The sequence below is a fragment of the Benincasa hispida genome, chromosome 3 (genome assembly GCF_027475165.1).
Source record: "Benincasa hispida cultivar pf3 chromosome 3, pf3_genome.v1.1, whole genome shotgun sequence".
NCBI classification, from domain to species: Eukaryota; Viridiplantae; Streptophyta; class Magnoliopsida; order Cucurbitales; family Cucurbitaceae; genus Benincasa; species Benincasa hispida.
The window spans coordinates 68,779,652-68,796,258 of record NC_143480.1 but is presented as its reverse complement, the minus strand read 5'-3'; the positions used below and the strand labels follow the sequence as shown (position 1 = coordinate 68,796,258).

At 35.1% G+C, this 16,607-nt stretch overlaps 1 long non-coding RNA gene, 2 other non-coding genes and 1 pseudogene across 3 annotated transcripts; all 4 read left to right on the top strand.

The window, feature by feature from the left end:
• Window positions 1-296: 296 nt before the first annotated feature.
• LOC150037498 (uncharacterized) lies at window positions 297-1,752 on the top strand. The gene is made up of 2 exons (XR_016528638.1): window positions 297-579; window positions 1,305-1,752. It is a non-coding gene; the product is annotated as an uncharacterized LOC150037498 (long non-coding RNA).
• On the top strand, window positions 386-594 carry LOC120069907 (small nucleolar RNA U3). The gene has a single exon (XR_005479720.2). It is a non-coding gene; the product is annotated as a small nucleolar RNA U3 (small nucleolar RNA).
• Window positions 1,753-5,426: 3,674 nt separating the features above from the next.
• On the top strand, window positions 5,427-16,138 carry LOC150037496 (uncharacterized; annotated as a pseudogene).
• Window positions 15,697-15,905, top strand: LOC150037497 (small nucleolar RNA U3). The gene has a single exon (XR_016528862.1). It is a non-coding gene; the product is annotated as a small nucleolar RNA U3 (small nucleolar RNA).
• Window positions 16,139-16,607: the final 469 nt, after the last annotated feature.

The window sequence follows — 16,607 nt, the reverse complement described above, 5'->3', positions numbered from 1 at the left end:
TTTCTGAAATAAATCCAAAATATTCACATTATATACCAAAATGGTATTGATATAATCTTTCTTTCAAAATCTATTTTGAATGGTTGCCAAACACTTAAACTATTTTTCGAAATAATCTTTTTTTAAATTAATCACTCGAGAGAGCGTTCCAAACACACTCACTTAAACACCAAAGTTTTATATATATTTTGTTTAGAGTATAAGTTTTATCATTTTTTATTTGAGTTGAAAATAAATTTACAATGCGAATAATTAAATTAGATTTCATAAAAAGAACTCTCTTTTGACTTAATTCAATCCACGCACTTAAACTCCTATGCCATGTTGACAGCCAAGTCCCACATTGAAAACCCAGTATTTAAATTGAAAGAGGAAGGTGATGGTCATGATCTTACTTGAACACGATCTGTTCTATAGGTTGTGATCCTGTGTCCTTGAGTTCTAAGGAGACAAGAATCAATGTCTGGTGGATGAATTGCTACCTTGTGACTAGAGCGTGATTAATAACCAATGGGCCTCGGTCCGGTGGCTGTAGAGGATCGTTCTCAGCAGGCTCCAACCTGCTGGGATGGTTGCAAGGTGGTCTGACAGACTTCAAAACTTTTTTGCTCCTCATATAAGTTTTTTTCTTTTTTTTTTTCTATAACAAATTTGGCTGCTTCCGTTTTCTGTGTTGCTTGGATGGGGGATTTGAATTTATGCTACTGTTATGTGGTTTGGTGTGAAAAGATTAGAAAGATGCGGGAGTTTTACTTGGATGGTGGGCATTTGGTTTATGCTTGTAAGGTGTTTGATGAAATGTCTCCAATATCAGAGGCTAATTCATAAGGTGTTTTTGTTCTAATTTTATGTGTTCCTTGAATGGGGGCTTGATTTTCTGATACTGCTATATGGTGTTGTGTGAAGTGAAGAAAGATGGGGGTTTTTTACTTAGATGGTGGATATTTGGTGTATGCTTGTAAGGTGTTTGTTGAAACGTTTTTTCTTCTTTTCCATTATTCCTCCAAGTCTAAGATTGGAGTTTTGAGTTTTAGTGTGTAGAACTTTGCATGATATTGTTCTAAAGTAGTGAACTTCCATCACACATGTTATCGAATATGATGTTATTAACGTACATGTATTTTTTTATATTTGAAATATGTACTTAAAGTTCTTTTCAACCCCATTTAAAGTCTTAAAGTCAAACCAACATATTACAGAACAAAAGTACACCAATCTTAATGTTCTAAAGGCTTAACTGCAGATCTGACACAACACCAATATGTTTGAGTTGTTTCATTTTATATTGCTTTGATTAATTACAGGTTCTGGACAAGGGTCTGTTTGATTTTCAAGTTAGTATTGGACTTTGAATTTCTGGTCAGGGCTGGAAAAAGCAGTCAATCTTTGCATTTGTCTGGTGTTGGGAGTTATGCAGTCAGTTACTTCATTTATCCAAATTTGGTTGGTTTTATGGTTATGTAGATTTTGTTAATTAGTTGAGTTATTTCATCTTTGCACTTGTCTGTTCCTTTATCACAATGATGTGAAGAAGCTTGTTGTGGTTATCACATTCCATGTGGTGTTTCTAGTACCCATAATGTAGAAGGCAGTCGTTTTCAACGAGGGTTGGTATGTAGAATTACACCAATGCTCAGCCCTAGAGTAGCCATGACACCATTTCTTAGGTTTTTCGCACTCGAAACACCATAAATTATCTATGATTGATACATTTTATACTTTTATTGATATCTCAAATTGATTGTTGGTTTCTGGATGGTATGTAAATTAACTATAGATCCAGAGTTGGACTCTTATGCATTATAAGGGACAAGTTGTATAATCACGAAATGCAACTTAATCTTTCACGAGTTGTCCATAATTATGTTAGGTCAAGTGCAAGTAAAACACTGATAAACACAGATAGAATTCTATCAACATTGATCAGTGATATTTCTAATAGTGATAGAAACTAATAGAAACATACCACTGATCAATGTTGATAGAAGTTTATCTATATCTATTAGTGTTTTTTTGTTATTTCTATAACTAGTTTGACATTTTTTTTTATCGGTAAAAAATTTCCTCACACAATACTTATTTTAATTTTGATACTATACTTATAAATTATATATGTTTAATTTATAATAACATTATTAATAAATATAATTATACATTTTAAAATTTAAAATTCAAAATCTAGCTATATTAGAAATATAAAAATGTTGTTTTTGGAATTTACACTATTTGAGTTACAGAATCTGTAAACAATTTTCTGAAATAGAATTGAGATTATTTTAAATATATATTTGTTCAATTTGATGAATCTGAAAACATAAAATAGAATTTGATTTGCGAAAACCATACAAACCCTTGTTTGGATGTAATTATTCATAAACATATAAATTAGGATTTGATCCACAATCCATGTTTAGAAATGAGTACAAAGATGCTTAAATAACCTTTTCTCTGGGTACTAATTTCAAACTAATAATTAGAGTATCTTCAACCACCAATCTCAAATATTTCATAAGTTATATATTAGTTGATCGTTGTACTAAAAGTATTAGAGTTAAATTGCAATTTTGGTTTATATAATTTATTGAAATGGATTTTTTTTTCCTGAGTTCAACTGGGGTGGGGGACTTGAATACACTCATATGTCAATTAAGCTATGTTCGTTTTGGCGAAAATATATTAGAATTTAGTCCTTATAATTTATATTATATTTAAAATTTAATCTCTAGCGACTATTATGATGATTTTATTAGACCATAAAAACTATTTATGAATTTTTATCAAACCATAAATACCAAATTAAACCGTATATCCCAAATTCTAACTTTTAAATAATGTGGACTAAATTCTAACATTTTCCAAATTATAGGGATTAAATTTGAAATTTAACTTAAAAGAATTCTCTTTTGACCTAATTCAATCCAACCCATATCCAATTATAAATACCTATACCAGTAATATTAATATATTAATAACATGAATCTAATATTAATGATTGTGAATTTAAACCTATTTGAAAATTTATCAACATCGATATTTTTTTCCGTATTTTCATATAATTAAGCTGTCAACATTCTTTCACATTGTAATTGAAAGCTTTGATTGTAGCCTGTGGTGGAATAAGAAATTTTATATAGGGAACATTATATGTACAAGTCTAACTATAAAAAATCTATAAATGAATGTAAAAAAAAAAAAAAGTATTCATATTTCATATATTAATTAATTTATTACATTATAATTACCCTCTACGAGATTTCATGTTTTGAAATCGATTCTAACTCTTCACTTATTTCTGGTTTGAATATATAGCAACATAAATATCCTTTAAAATGCTATATTCTACACTTAACCAAGCATTATTAAATCGTCTTAACTTTTAACCAAAATTTTTAAGTGAAAAGTATGATTTCGAGGTTCACAATGACCTTTTCTATACGAAATTGATCTCGAATATTATAATTATAATAATAAATTTTGGTTCTTAGATCAGGACATGTAAGTAATTTTCTAGATTGATTTATGTATAAGATCGATCAGAATAAAAAAAAACATTTTCCTTCTTTGAAGATGATATCTCTACAGTCTCTATGGTTGTTTTTCATCTCTCCATATTAATTTTGAATTAACTCTATAAAATATTAATAATCAGAATATTACATTCCATTATATAGATTTAAAGGTATAAAAATTTAAAATCTAAAAAGATTTTAAAACTTACTTGTCAAGTTTGTATATCTATATGAGTGACAGCAAATAATCCTCTTGCTTGAATTCTAAAATTAATTTTAAAAACCTATTCGAGTAGATGTGAATGTAAAAATAACATAGAAACAAACAAAAATATATAAAGTGTAATGTGAATATAAAAATTATGTGCAGAAAATGAATGATATATTTTTAATAGAATGTTCTTGAGATTGAAAAGTGAATTTTGAAAAGAATGTAAAAAGTGTATAAACTGTCCAATCTTGTTGCTTATAAAAAAAATATTGTTTGATTATTTATTAAAAAATGGTACGTTAGTATATTCTAAAGGGGAATTGGAGCGTATGGCAGAATTTAAGATTTCATTCTAAAAAATATGGCAACTCATGTGACAACACATGGCCACAAATTTCTAAATCCCTGATTTGCCTTTGTCTTGATGATATTTGTCAAGGACAACTGACCTCCTAATTTTTCTCATGTAGTTAACAAAACTTTATATTTTATTATTATTTTAGATTTTGTTTAACCACTTTTGAATTTATCTCACCTTAATTAAATATCCAGATTTTTCTACCAAATTTATATTTGAAATATCCATATATTATTATAATTTATTTTATCTATATATTTTATTCAAATCTTTGAATGGTTTATACATATTCAATTTTATTCAGATCTTTATATTGTTTCTCATAATTCTATATATACATTCTTAATAAATGAGCTGTATAGTTCTCACATTCTTAATAAATTAGTTGTATATACTATTTTTGCTATTATTTTAACGATTTGGGAAAAAGAAATATCACTTCCTAAAAAAATGGTCATGCGTTGATTGCACAAGAATTAGTTCATTGTCATAACTTTTGTTACTCACACAAAGTGTTCATCGATTTAGGTTTTCTTGTGGTTTCTTTAATAAGGTACTGTTTTTGCTATGGGTTTACAATGGATTAGACTCCTCTTGGTCGATGGGATGAGAATTCTCACTACCATGATTTTCGAAATTTTGAGGCACATATTCCATCAAATTCATCATTCCAACAATTCGTAGAATATATCCAAGGTAAACGTTTTCCCTCCGGTGAGTTAACTATATCTCGTTTGACAATGTACCAGATTGGTTCTGCCAATTCGAATCTTGTTAGCATTGTTGAAGATAAAAGTATTTTGTGGTTGATGTCAGTGTTATCAAATTCTCCCAAAATTGATTTATGTGTAGTGGTTGATTATATCTCATATGTTGTCCCAAACACTCAAAATACATTGTATTTGAATAATGAATTAGCAACATTGATCATTCTTCCCAACCTTCTGAAGGCAACATTGAAATCATTGATTTTCAAGACTTCGATTCCTTTCAATCTAGTATTCCCATTAGAGTAGGCTTACTTTTTAGTAGCAAATCTTTATTGAAGAAAGCAGTTTATTTGCTTGCTTTTAAAAATAGTTTTGAACTTACTACTACTAAGTCAAACAAAGCTTCATTTGAAATTTGTTGCAAGGATATGTCTTATGGGAGGTATCTACGTGCATCTGTATATAGAGGGAGTGGTGTGTGAATGGTTCGAAAATATATCGATATCCATCAATGTTCTATTGACATTGTTAAAGATGGTCATCGATAAGCAACATCTTGGATTGCATCTGAGTGTACAAAGTCATTTTTTAAAATGAATGACAAAGTCCCGTGCTGACCTTGTGATGTTGTAAGCTATATGAGAAGGCAACATGGTGTAAATATTTGCGAACGGGGCTCATTTGGTGCCCTAAATGGCTATCGGGCCCAGCAGGGATACCCCAGGACCCAATTTTTATGCGCGAACTTTCTGACGGGCGAAAACGCAAAAACGTACTCAGGGGTTAAGAACGATGAAAAAAAGCCGTGTGCCAGACGATTTTGCAAACGGAGCTCGTTTGGTGCCCCAAATGGCCCTCGGGGCCCAATGTTTATGCGGGAACCTTCCGGAGCAAAAAAGCGCGAAAACGGACCTAGGGGTTAAGAACTATGAAAAAAAAGCCAAGTTATGATCAAGCTTGGAGAGATCGTGAGATTGCCCTTAATTCCCTCAGGGGGGACTCTTGAGTCCTCATATGCCGTTTTGTAACCATTTTCAGCTGCATTGAGTGAAAACAATCCTGGTATTTTTCTTGTCTATATTTAGTTTAAGCAATTACATATAGTTTATTTTGTCTTGTATAATCAATCTAAATGTTTATTCCTTACAGGAACATATACAACACAAGAATTTGATGATGAAGGTAGGTTTAAGTATTACTTTATGGCCCTTGTTGCTTCCATAGATGCATGAAAATTTTGTACTCCTATTATGTCAGTTGATGGTGCTAGTCTAAAAAACAAATTTTTGGGACATTATTGTCTGCTTGCACACTTGATGGCAATTCGTAGATTGTATCTCTTACATTTTCCATTGTTGATTATGATAATGATACATCGTGGTCTTGGTTTTTTCGTAATCTTAAAACTATTTTTGGGGATTCTAACGACCATGTTATTGTGTCGGATGGTCATAAAAGTATAGTCAAGGGTGTTAGTTCTGTCTATGATTTTGCTGAACACAGGTTATGTGCATTTCATTTGTATAAGAACCTTGTTAAGAACCATGAGTCATGTTCTATTGGGGTTAATGCCCTAAATCTTGTAGGGTCTTGTAGTTTGTAAACGCCTATATGATTAGATACTAGTGATGTAATAATATGAGATATTTTCTTCACTGTTGTCTATGAAATATAGGTTATTTTAGTTGCATTAACTACAGACCAATAAACTAAGATCTCTAGTTATCGTTGTAACTTAAGCATGTATATGGAGACATACAAGTGAATCATGCCTGAAGTGATAACCTAAATGGTCTGTAATATATGGATAAAGAAGGGAAACTTTATCCTGATGACACTACGATATGACCTGCTTTGTAGATGTTACAAGTGTTGTAAAATGCTACAAATGGTCAGATCCTGATCATTCATGTGGAGATATGCGAGTGGAGGTATCCTATATAAAGGAGTTTGTATAAGACCGAACCACGAAATGTTTAGTGTCGTTATATAATGCTGTTTATGACAGAGACTTTCATTTCACTAGGATGACCATAGGTAACATGACCTTAATCCTGAGTGAGTTGGGAACTCCTGCCTATGAGGATGGTCCTTTAATTTACATGGGTGCGAGTGGCCAGATTGTTGACTTAAACCTACCACTTTGGAGATTCATCTGATTAGGGAGCTGGAAACTTAGCTACACAAGATGGAGTTCACTCCATCCCTAAAGCAGGGGTAAATAGATAGATTGCTCCTTTAAGGGTTGATTTTGGGGCTTGAACGATGTGGCACTACACACTTTCTCATGACCCGGGAGGTGTTCACTCTCATAGTAGGACTCTGATGTATTTTTCATTAGAGGAATCGATGGTACTTAAGGAGTTAGAAGTAACTACAGGGGCAAAATGCAAAATTGGCCCAATTGTACTTACGAGCGATCTATGAAGGGTTATCATATTGTTGATTGATTATATCTATTAGACACAGAAATATATCTGTAGTGAGAAAAGTGCAGCTGTCAATCTTTAGTGGAGTGTCTGAAGGAACTCTTATACAAGAGTACCTCTGAGCGGAAGCGGATCGTTTCAAATACATTATGACAAAATTACCACATTTACATTCTAACAGACAAGATGCATTATACTACAAATTACTTTTTTAGAACAATAAACAACACAGAGGAGATATATACCAGTTGAAGAACTTTTCTCCACAGAAAATTTCACTCTCTCCAAGCAAACTGGTGCTCTCGCTCTCGCTGGAACATTCACGCAGTCGTTCTCCAAAACACCAGTCGTCTACTCACGAACGCCTCCACACGAACAAAAAAGATGGGGACGACACCACCATTTAGAACCCTCCGTATTCTCGGTGTGAGAATCCAAAGAGTGGACTCTATTGGGATTTGGTAGAGGGGAGGAGGATATGAAGATCGTATACAATGACCAAACAAGTGGGAGAAAGGAAAGGTCTATTGTATAGACAAAATTCTTGATCTTTTAGTAGGGAGTACACGATCATATAGAAAAAAGGCAGCGATCATCTAGACGATCGTTTAGTAATCACTCGGGCGCTAGACGTTCGTTTAGAAAAACGTATGCGATCGTTTAGAAGATGGCGTGTGTGTATACGATCGTGAAGCAACTTTGAGCTATCGTATAGTCTCTCGGTTAGCTAAGCGATGGAAATATACACTTCGTGACCAAATTACATGATCTCTTGCAAAATGAAAACGTTTTTCATTTTATTCTTCAGTTACGAAAACTGAATGAAACTTTCCACTAACACACGGTTACAGAGAAAATAGCGTGCACAATTATCCTATAATTGTCAATTTAAAATAATAAATACAATCATATTATATTCATTAACCTATAGTTTAATATCACACATAAACTATAGTGTTTTCTCTTCCACTAGATATAAATCATATTTATATCCAATTTCCTCCAAATTAATGTATCTCATACATAAAGTCAATCATATCAAATATAATTAACCAGTTCAATCATATCATATATAATCGAACTCCCTCTTGTCAATTTGAACATTTCAAACTGACCCAAAAAATGATCCTCAACTTGAATCCATTGAGCTACCAAGGGAACCTTATGGACCTATGGCTCGAAGCTCCAACGGTACGTGAATAACTAACTAAACTCGTTAGCTACGAGATCCACCATCCCCTTAACTGCCAGGCATTCCACTAAAGACCAACAGCTGAACTCTTTACCACAGATATATTTCTGTGTCCATCGGATATAACCAATCAACAGTACGATAATCCTAAACAAATGCTCGTAAGTATAGTTGGGCCAATTTGTCGTTTTGCCCCTGTAGTTATATCTAACTCCTTAAGTACTACTGATCCCTCTAATGAACAATACAACATAGTCCTACTACGTGTGGACACCTCTCAAGCCATGAGAAGGTGTGTGGTGCCACATCGTTCAAGCCCCGGGATCAGCCCTTAAGGGAGCAATCTATCTACTTACCCCTGCTTCGGGGAAGGAGTGAATTCCATCTTGTGTAGCTGAGTTCCCAACTCCCAAATCAGACGAATCCTCAAAGTAGTAGGTTTGAGTCGACGACCTAGCCACTCGCACCCATGCAAATCAAATGACCGTTCTCAAAGGAAGAAGTTCCCAACTCACTCAAGATTGAGGTCATGTTACCTGTGGTCATCCTAGTGAAGTGAAGTCTCTGTCACGAACGACGTTATATAACGAGACGTGATCGTTAACACTTCGTGATCAGGTCTTATACAAACTCTTTATACAGGATGCCCCCACTCGTATGTCCCCACATAAATGATCAGGATCAGAACATCTGTAGCAAGTCACAACACTTGTAACTATTCTACAAAGCGGGTCGCATCCGTAGCGTTACCAAGATAAAGTTTTCCTCCTATATCCATATACTACAAACCATTTTGGTTATCACTTAAGAGATGATCCACTTATATGTCACCACATACATGTTTAAGTTACATAATGACAACTGGGGATTTTAGTTTATTGGTTTGTGGTAAAGCAAATAAAACATCTAATATTCAAAGACAAGTAGTGAAGAAAATATCATATATTATACATCACAAGCGTTCGTACAAAATTGTGTTTATAAACTACAGGACACAAGAGTTTAAGCCTGTTGAATATTATGTCCTAAAACTCGTGGTTTGTAAACAATAGAATTTATTCTGAAAATTCAATAAGTTGTTATTGAATATATTGTTTTTTAGAAATCCAATAAACCTAAAGTCCCTTGACTATTACATGAGTACTATGTGGAGACATACAAGTGGATCAAGTTCGAGTAAATAGTCAAAATGATTTATAGTATATGAATAAGGTTAGGTCTCTTATTCTGATAACACTATTGGATGCAGCCTACCCTGTAATTGTTACAAAGAGTTGTAAAGTACTACAAACGAAGTGATCCTAATTCGTTCATGTAGGGACATGAGGAGTAGGGGCGTCCTGTGCAAATGGGTTTTGTACAAGATCGGACCACGAAACTAGTTATTCTTACTTTATAACGTTGTTTATTGTCTAAGATTAACTATTTCAAAGCGATGACCTACGTAACTTGACCGTAATCCTGAGCTAACTATGAACTCCTGTTTGTTCGGGATTATCCTTTGATCTGCAAACGGTGAGAGTAGACCAAATGTCTCTACTCAATAAGCTTCCCATTTTGGGGATAAGACCAGATGAATAGCTTGAGACATAGGGTACAAGACGAAATTCACTCCTACCTGATTAGGGTTTGTAAAGAGGTTGTTCCCTCCAAGTGCTGGTTCTGGGTCTTGAACGAGAGGTCTCACCCTCTCATTGGCCTAAGAGGGATTCAATTTGTTGATTGGATCACAAATCAATTGTTCATTAGGGGATCAATAGGACTTAAGGAACAAGAGATAATTTTGAGGATAAAACAGAGATTCGACCCAGTCGTTATTACGAACAACCTGTGAAGGGATAACTTACTAATCATGGTTATATCAAGTGGACATAATATATCTATAGTGAAGGAAGTTCAGCTATGGGATTCAGTGGAATCACCCATTAGTTAATGAATGGGGGTTAGTTCGATCTAATGAGTTTAGCCGATTAATCTTAGATCGTTGGAGCCCATGATCTATAGGTCCGCGAGGTCCCCCTACTAGCTCGTAAATGGATTAGCTCTAGAATAACATGATAAGTTAATTTGAAATGGTTCAAATTAGAATTAAACGGAATTGGAGAAATAATATTTAAATATGATTTAAATATTTGAAGATGAAATTGTGTAAAATTAATTTAATATTTGATATTAAATTAATTAGAATTATTTAAATTTTTTTAAAAAAATTTATTAAGAAAATTAATTTATGAAATTAATTTTGTAAAATTAATAATATTTTCAATTTTATAAAATAAATTGATTTATGAAATCAATTTTGAGAAATTGAAAAAGAAAGAAAAAAACAAAAAAAAATGGAAAATAAGCATTTTCCATTACATATGATGTGATATTAAAACTATAGATTATAAATATAATATGATAAGTTAGTTATTATATTTATTTATAATAAAAACAATTATGAGATAATTGTTTTTGGTTGGTTATTTTCTCCATTAATTGTGCAAGTGGGGGGTTAATTTCAGTTTTGAATAGCTGAAGGATAAGATGAAAAGAGTTTTAATTTTATGAAAGATCGCTTAATTAGTGAATCACTAATCGTTTTGCTCACAAGAGACGATATGATAGCCTTCACGAGAGACTAAACAATCAAACGAGATTTACTAAACGATCGTGTAAAGCGAGAGACTAAACGATCATGTAAACGATTTAGCGAGATTTACTAAACGATCGTTTAAACGATTGAGCGAGAGACTAGACGATCGAGCGAGATTTGCTAGACAATTGGCTAGGCGATTCTCACGAGAGCAAGATTTACTAAACGATCAAGTACTTTCAGTTTATGCGATAGACAGAACCATTCTCCCACTTACTTGATCGTGTAGTTCGATTCCTCCTTCCCTCTACCAAATTCACACAGAGTCCATACCTTCTGGATTCTCATTCCGAGAATACCAAGGTTGCCGAGTGATAGTGTCGAAGGGTTCTTGTTCGAGGAGCAGACTGTTAGTGATTTGAACGATAACGAGAGATTGGCTAGACGATTGTGACGACAGCGAGAGGTTGCTGTTCAATTGCGCACGAGAGTGAGATTGTTTTCTAGTTGTTCATGAGAGCGAGAGATTTAAAGAAGAAGAGTTCTTCAAAGGTATGTCTCTCATTCCTTTTGTATTTGTTTAAGAAAGTATGTTGTAATTTTGTTTAAGATGCATAACTGTTCTTGTATGTTTGTAAATGCATTTATTATTTCATAATAGGCTTGAAAAGATCTTGCTTCCGCTCACTAGTTCTCTTGAATAAGAGTTCCTTCATGTCCAATTGAAGACACTTTCCATATGTGTGCAAGAGCATATACAATTGGTGAATTTGAGTATTACATGAGACAGTTGAATGAGGTTGCTCTATCCATTAGGCTTGAATTAGAGGATGTTGGCAAATCCAAATGGGCTAGGGCATTTTGTTGGAGGAAAAGATATTCCTTGATGACAACCAATATATCTGAATGCATGAATTCAGCTTTAAAGGAAGTACACGAAATACCCGTTATTGGTCTCATTGAATCTATCCGTAGTTTGGTTCAAAAATGGTTTTACAAACATCGTAATCATTGGAGTTTCCAGCATTCTGAATTGTCATTGTATATAGAGAACATTATTTGATCAGCCTTAAGTCATAGTAGGTCAATGGATGTAATTGTTCTTTTATTTACACAATATTTGTATTCAATTGAGCCTATTGTTAATAGTAAACACTGTAAGTTTATCGATCTTTTTTTTTTTGGTAGTTATACCCCATTAACCATTATGAATTTGAAGTACATGATCGCTCTAACCAATTTGTTGATAATATTCTGAATCGTACTTGCTCATGTCGGCATTGGGACCTAGACATGATCCCGTGCTCTCATGCCTGCATTGCATTGTCTCATAGGAACCTTCAATTACAGTCATACGCACATGATTTCTATCGTGTTTCCAATCTACGTTTGTTGTATAGAAAGGAAATGCGGCCTATTGGCAATGCTCAACAACTCACTGCATGTGAAACCTGAATTTCCATTTTTCCTACTTAAGCAGGTGGAAGTTAAATTCTATGTTGAAGTGAAGGAAATTTCTAAGTGTTGAATAGATTTTCCTTGAGTAGTTTGAGATAAGCCTTAAGTAGTAAAAAATGGGTTAAGTATAATGCCAAAAAGGAACTATGCATTGGAAGCCAAGGCAAAAATGACTAAGTATTTGACAATGTATTGGTGTGGTGCCATGCGTTAGCTATGAAGCTTTTAGAGGTTATTTGGGGCGTTGAAGGAAGCCAAAGTGTGGCCAAGAGAAACGCATGCGGCAACCAATGTCTTGATTGGTTAGAACAACGCATGCGGCACGATAGATGCGATGGTTGCGGCAATACTACGTGAAGGCATTCGGTGATGCGACCGAGGGCATGCGGTGATGGGGCCGAGGTCATGCGGTGATGCTACGCGAGAGCATGCGGTGCGAGGGCATACGGTGATGCGGCACGAGGGCATGCGGTGTGAAGGCATGCAGTGATGCTACGCAGTGGCCTTGCTACACGATGGATGCAGCGGCCTTGCTACGCGATGGATGTGGCAGCCTTGCTACACGATGGATGCCGCGGCCTTGATAAAGTATGAGCTAGGCGATGGAGCGAGCTAAGGTGGACGCATGGTGAATTATTCTTGTGTTGCTAAGGCTTGCAGTAATAAGGTTCATGAGGTTGATTACGTTGGTCATAAGGGATGCGTTAGCAAGAACCTAGGTGATGGTGAGTTATGCCTTGAGGTGTTGAGTTGAGAACCAAGTCGACTCAAAGGTTGTTATGCATTGGTTATGTGCTATGAGCCAAGGACATCCGAGGCATGTGGACGCATGCGCCAATTGGTGGTGTCCAGACATAGGAATGTTGTGGCAATTGGATGGGCGCATTTGTGGTTAGATGAACGTATATGAAGGATGGACGCATTCTAGGACGTCATCCGGACATATGGCTTATTGGGAAGGAATCTTAGGCCTTAAGAAAATGAGGTGGATGTATAAGAAGACATGCAAACTTGAGGGCCATGCGTTGGTGAAAGGAGAAGAAGACTCCTCAGATTGCGGTGATGTAAAGGTTGCAGTAATAGTTTGAGGAAAGAACACTTGGACATGCGGCCAAGTAGGAGGTGTCGGCCTTAGAGAAATCTTGGACGCCAATAAATAGGGCCAAGGACTTCAAATGAGAACTCAAATTCTCTTCAAAGGACATAAAGAAGAGTGTGTGAAGACTAATTGGGAGGAGACTATGCATTGATAGTAAGACCATGCATTAGTCAAAGGGTTCCAAGGGGGGAAGATGTTGTCGGACATCAAGGTCTGGTAATAGCATCAACTTGGGACGAGGAGTTCTCCCAAAATACTCGCGTGTTCGATGTGATTCCAAAGCCATCTGAAAGCTAAAAGAGTCTAGTTTTTAGGGTAGGGCTGCCGGAGAAGAAGCTCTAAGGAATCGGGCTGAAGAATGAGGACAAGACAGAGGGGTCGAGCTGTCAGGTAAGCTGGGCCAGTCTTCATGTTTTGATGTTTTCGGCCAAACCATGAGGAGTTATGAGCTAAGATTTTAAGGGTTCAAAAGGGAGCCCGAGGTAATCAAGGAACTTCTTGAGAGAAAGATTCCTATCCTTACCAAGGTGAGTGATACTTTCCTTTAAGTCTTAAAGCATATCTTTTAGAGTAAATTGTATATGCTTATATTATGAATGAGTACCTAGCATGAGAATGAGATTATGTGATCGGGATGGTCAGGGGGTTGATAGACCTAGTTCCTGAGCCCGAAAGCAAAACCTCACGGGATGGTCAGGGGACCAAGAGGTCTAGTTCCTAAGCCTGTGGGAGGATCCTCGTATGGGATGTTCAAAGGGCCGACTGGCCTAGCTTCTGAGCCCATGCGCGGGGAGCTATGTGCACATAGGAGACATAGGGGAAACGCAAAAGAGTAAGTGTTTAAGTTTAGTAACAGTTAACTATCTACCGTATGTGATGATATGCTTGTTATTTATGAGTTGAAATAGACTCTAGAAGTTGCTTACCACTCACTGAGCTTTATGAAGCTCATTTTGTTTTTCATGTTTTTTTTCCCAAGTAGCGAAAGGTGAGGAGTTCCAGGGTGCTGCTAAGGTCAAGGTCTGCCACAAGCCACAGTCGCACTTCCAGAGGGTTTAAGAATAGTTGTCGTAAACTTTGTAATTAAGTCTTGGAGTTGTATGAACATCACATTGTTGTAATATAAAATGGGCCTACTTATTCAGTTGTTGTTATCTCCTTGACTTAAAGTTTACTAAGTGTTGTAAAGAGATTCAATTGGACAATCGATATCATTAAAGGGGTGGTATCTGCGGTCCCTCACACCTCTCCTCGGGCTCAAAAGTACGAGCTCGGGGCGGGGTGTGACACTGCAATTCATGCAGTTGGCAGTGATCCAGTTCTTCCTCCTAATGTGAATCATCCAGTTGGGAGGCCTAAGAAAAAAAGAATCACGTCTTGTTTAGAAGATAAAGCTACAGTCCTCTGTAGTCCGTGCGGTAAGAGGGGTCTTAATCGTAGGTCTTGCAAGGATCCATACATCATTGAATGCACTTATAGTGTTATATTTTTTAGTATTGTTTTTCTTTACTTCACAGTTTGTTTCCCTCTTCAAATAGTTCTTTAATGTTCAAACTTAATGGCATTTATGAAAGAAATTATTATTTGCATTGATATTGAGGTTTGTTATCTTACTTTTATGTTGGCAGTTCAGTCATTTGTAAATCTTAAACCTAATTTATGTTGGTAGTTTAGTCATTTGTATTATTTAGAATGAGCACAATTGAGCTGGGCGTTTTAGAATTACAGTATGTTTATGAAATAAATCCAAAATATTCACATTGTATACCAAAATGATAATGATATAATCTTTTTTTCAAAATCTATTTTGAATGATTGCCAAACACTTAAACTTTTTTTTCGAAATAATCTTTTTTTAAATTAATCACTTGAGAGAGCATTCCAAACACACTCTAAATCAATTCATAAATAGTATTTTAACCTAAGTTTTATCTATTTTTTTTTTAGAGTATAAGTTTTATCATTTTTTATTTGAGTTGAAAATAAATTTACAATGGCAATAATTAAATTAGATTTCATAAAAAGAACTCTCTTTTAACTTAATTCAATCCACGCACTTAAACACCTGTGCCATGTTGACAGCCAAGTCCCACATGGAAAACATAGGGTAGAAAACTACAGTATTTAAATAGAAAGAAGAAGTTGATGGAGTACGACCTTACTTGAACAGGATCTATTCTATAGGTTGTACAACTGTGTCCTTGAGTTCTAAGGAGACAAGAACCAAAGTCTGGTGGATGAATTGCTCCCTTGTGACTAGAGCGTGATTAATAACCTATGGGCCTCAGTCCGGTGGCTGTAGAGGATCGTTCTCAGCAGGCTCCAACCTGCTGGGATGGTTGCAAGGTTGTCTGACAGACTTCATAACTTTTTTGCTCCTCATATAAGTTTTTTTCTTTTTTTTTTCTAAAACAAATTTGGCTGCTTCCGTTTTCTGTGTTGCTTGGATGGGGGATTTGAATTTATGCTACTGTTATGTGGTTTGGTGTGAAAAGATTAGAAAGATGGGGGAGTTTTACTTGGATGGTGGACATTTGGTTTATGCTTGTAAGGTGTTTGATGAAATGTCTCCAATATCAGAGGCTAATTCATAAGGTGTTTCTGTTCTAATTTTATGTGTTCCTTGAATGGGGGCTCGATTTTCTGCTACTGCTATATGGTGTTGTGTGAAGAGAAGAAGGATGGAGGGTGTTTACTTAGATGGTGGATATTTGGTTTATGCTCGTAAGGTGTTTGTTGAAATGTTTTTTCTTCTTTTCCATTCTTCCGTCGTCTTTGCATTTGTCTGGTGTTGTGAGTTATGTAGTCAGTTACTTCATTTATCTAAATTTGGTTGTACTTATATCAGAGTTTGTTTTATGGTTATGTAGATTTTGTTAATTAGTTGTGAGTTATTTCATCTTTGCACTTGTCTGTTCCTTTATCACTATGATGTGAAGAAGCTTGTTGTGGTTATCACATTCCATGTTGGTCAAGTGATGCGTTTATGGTGTTTCTAGTACCCATAATGTAGAAGGCAGTAGTTTTCAACGAGGGTTGGTATGTAGAATTACACCAAAGCTC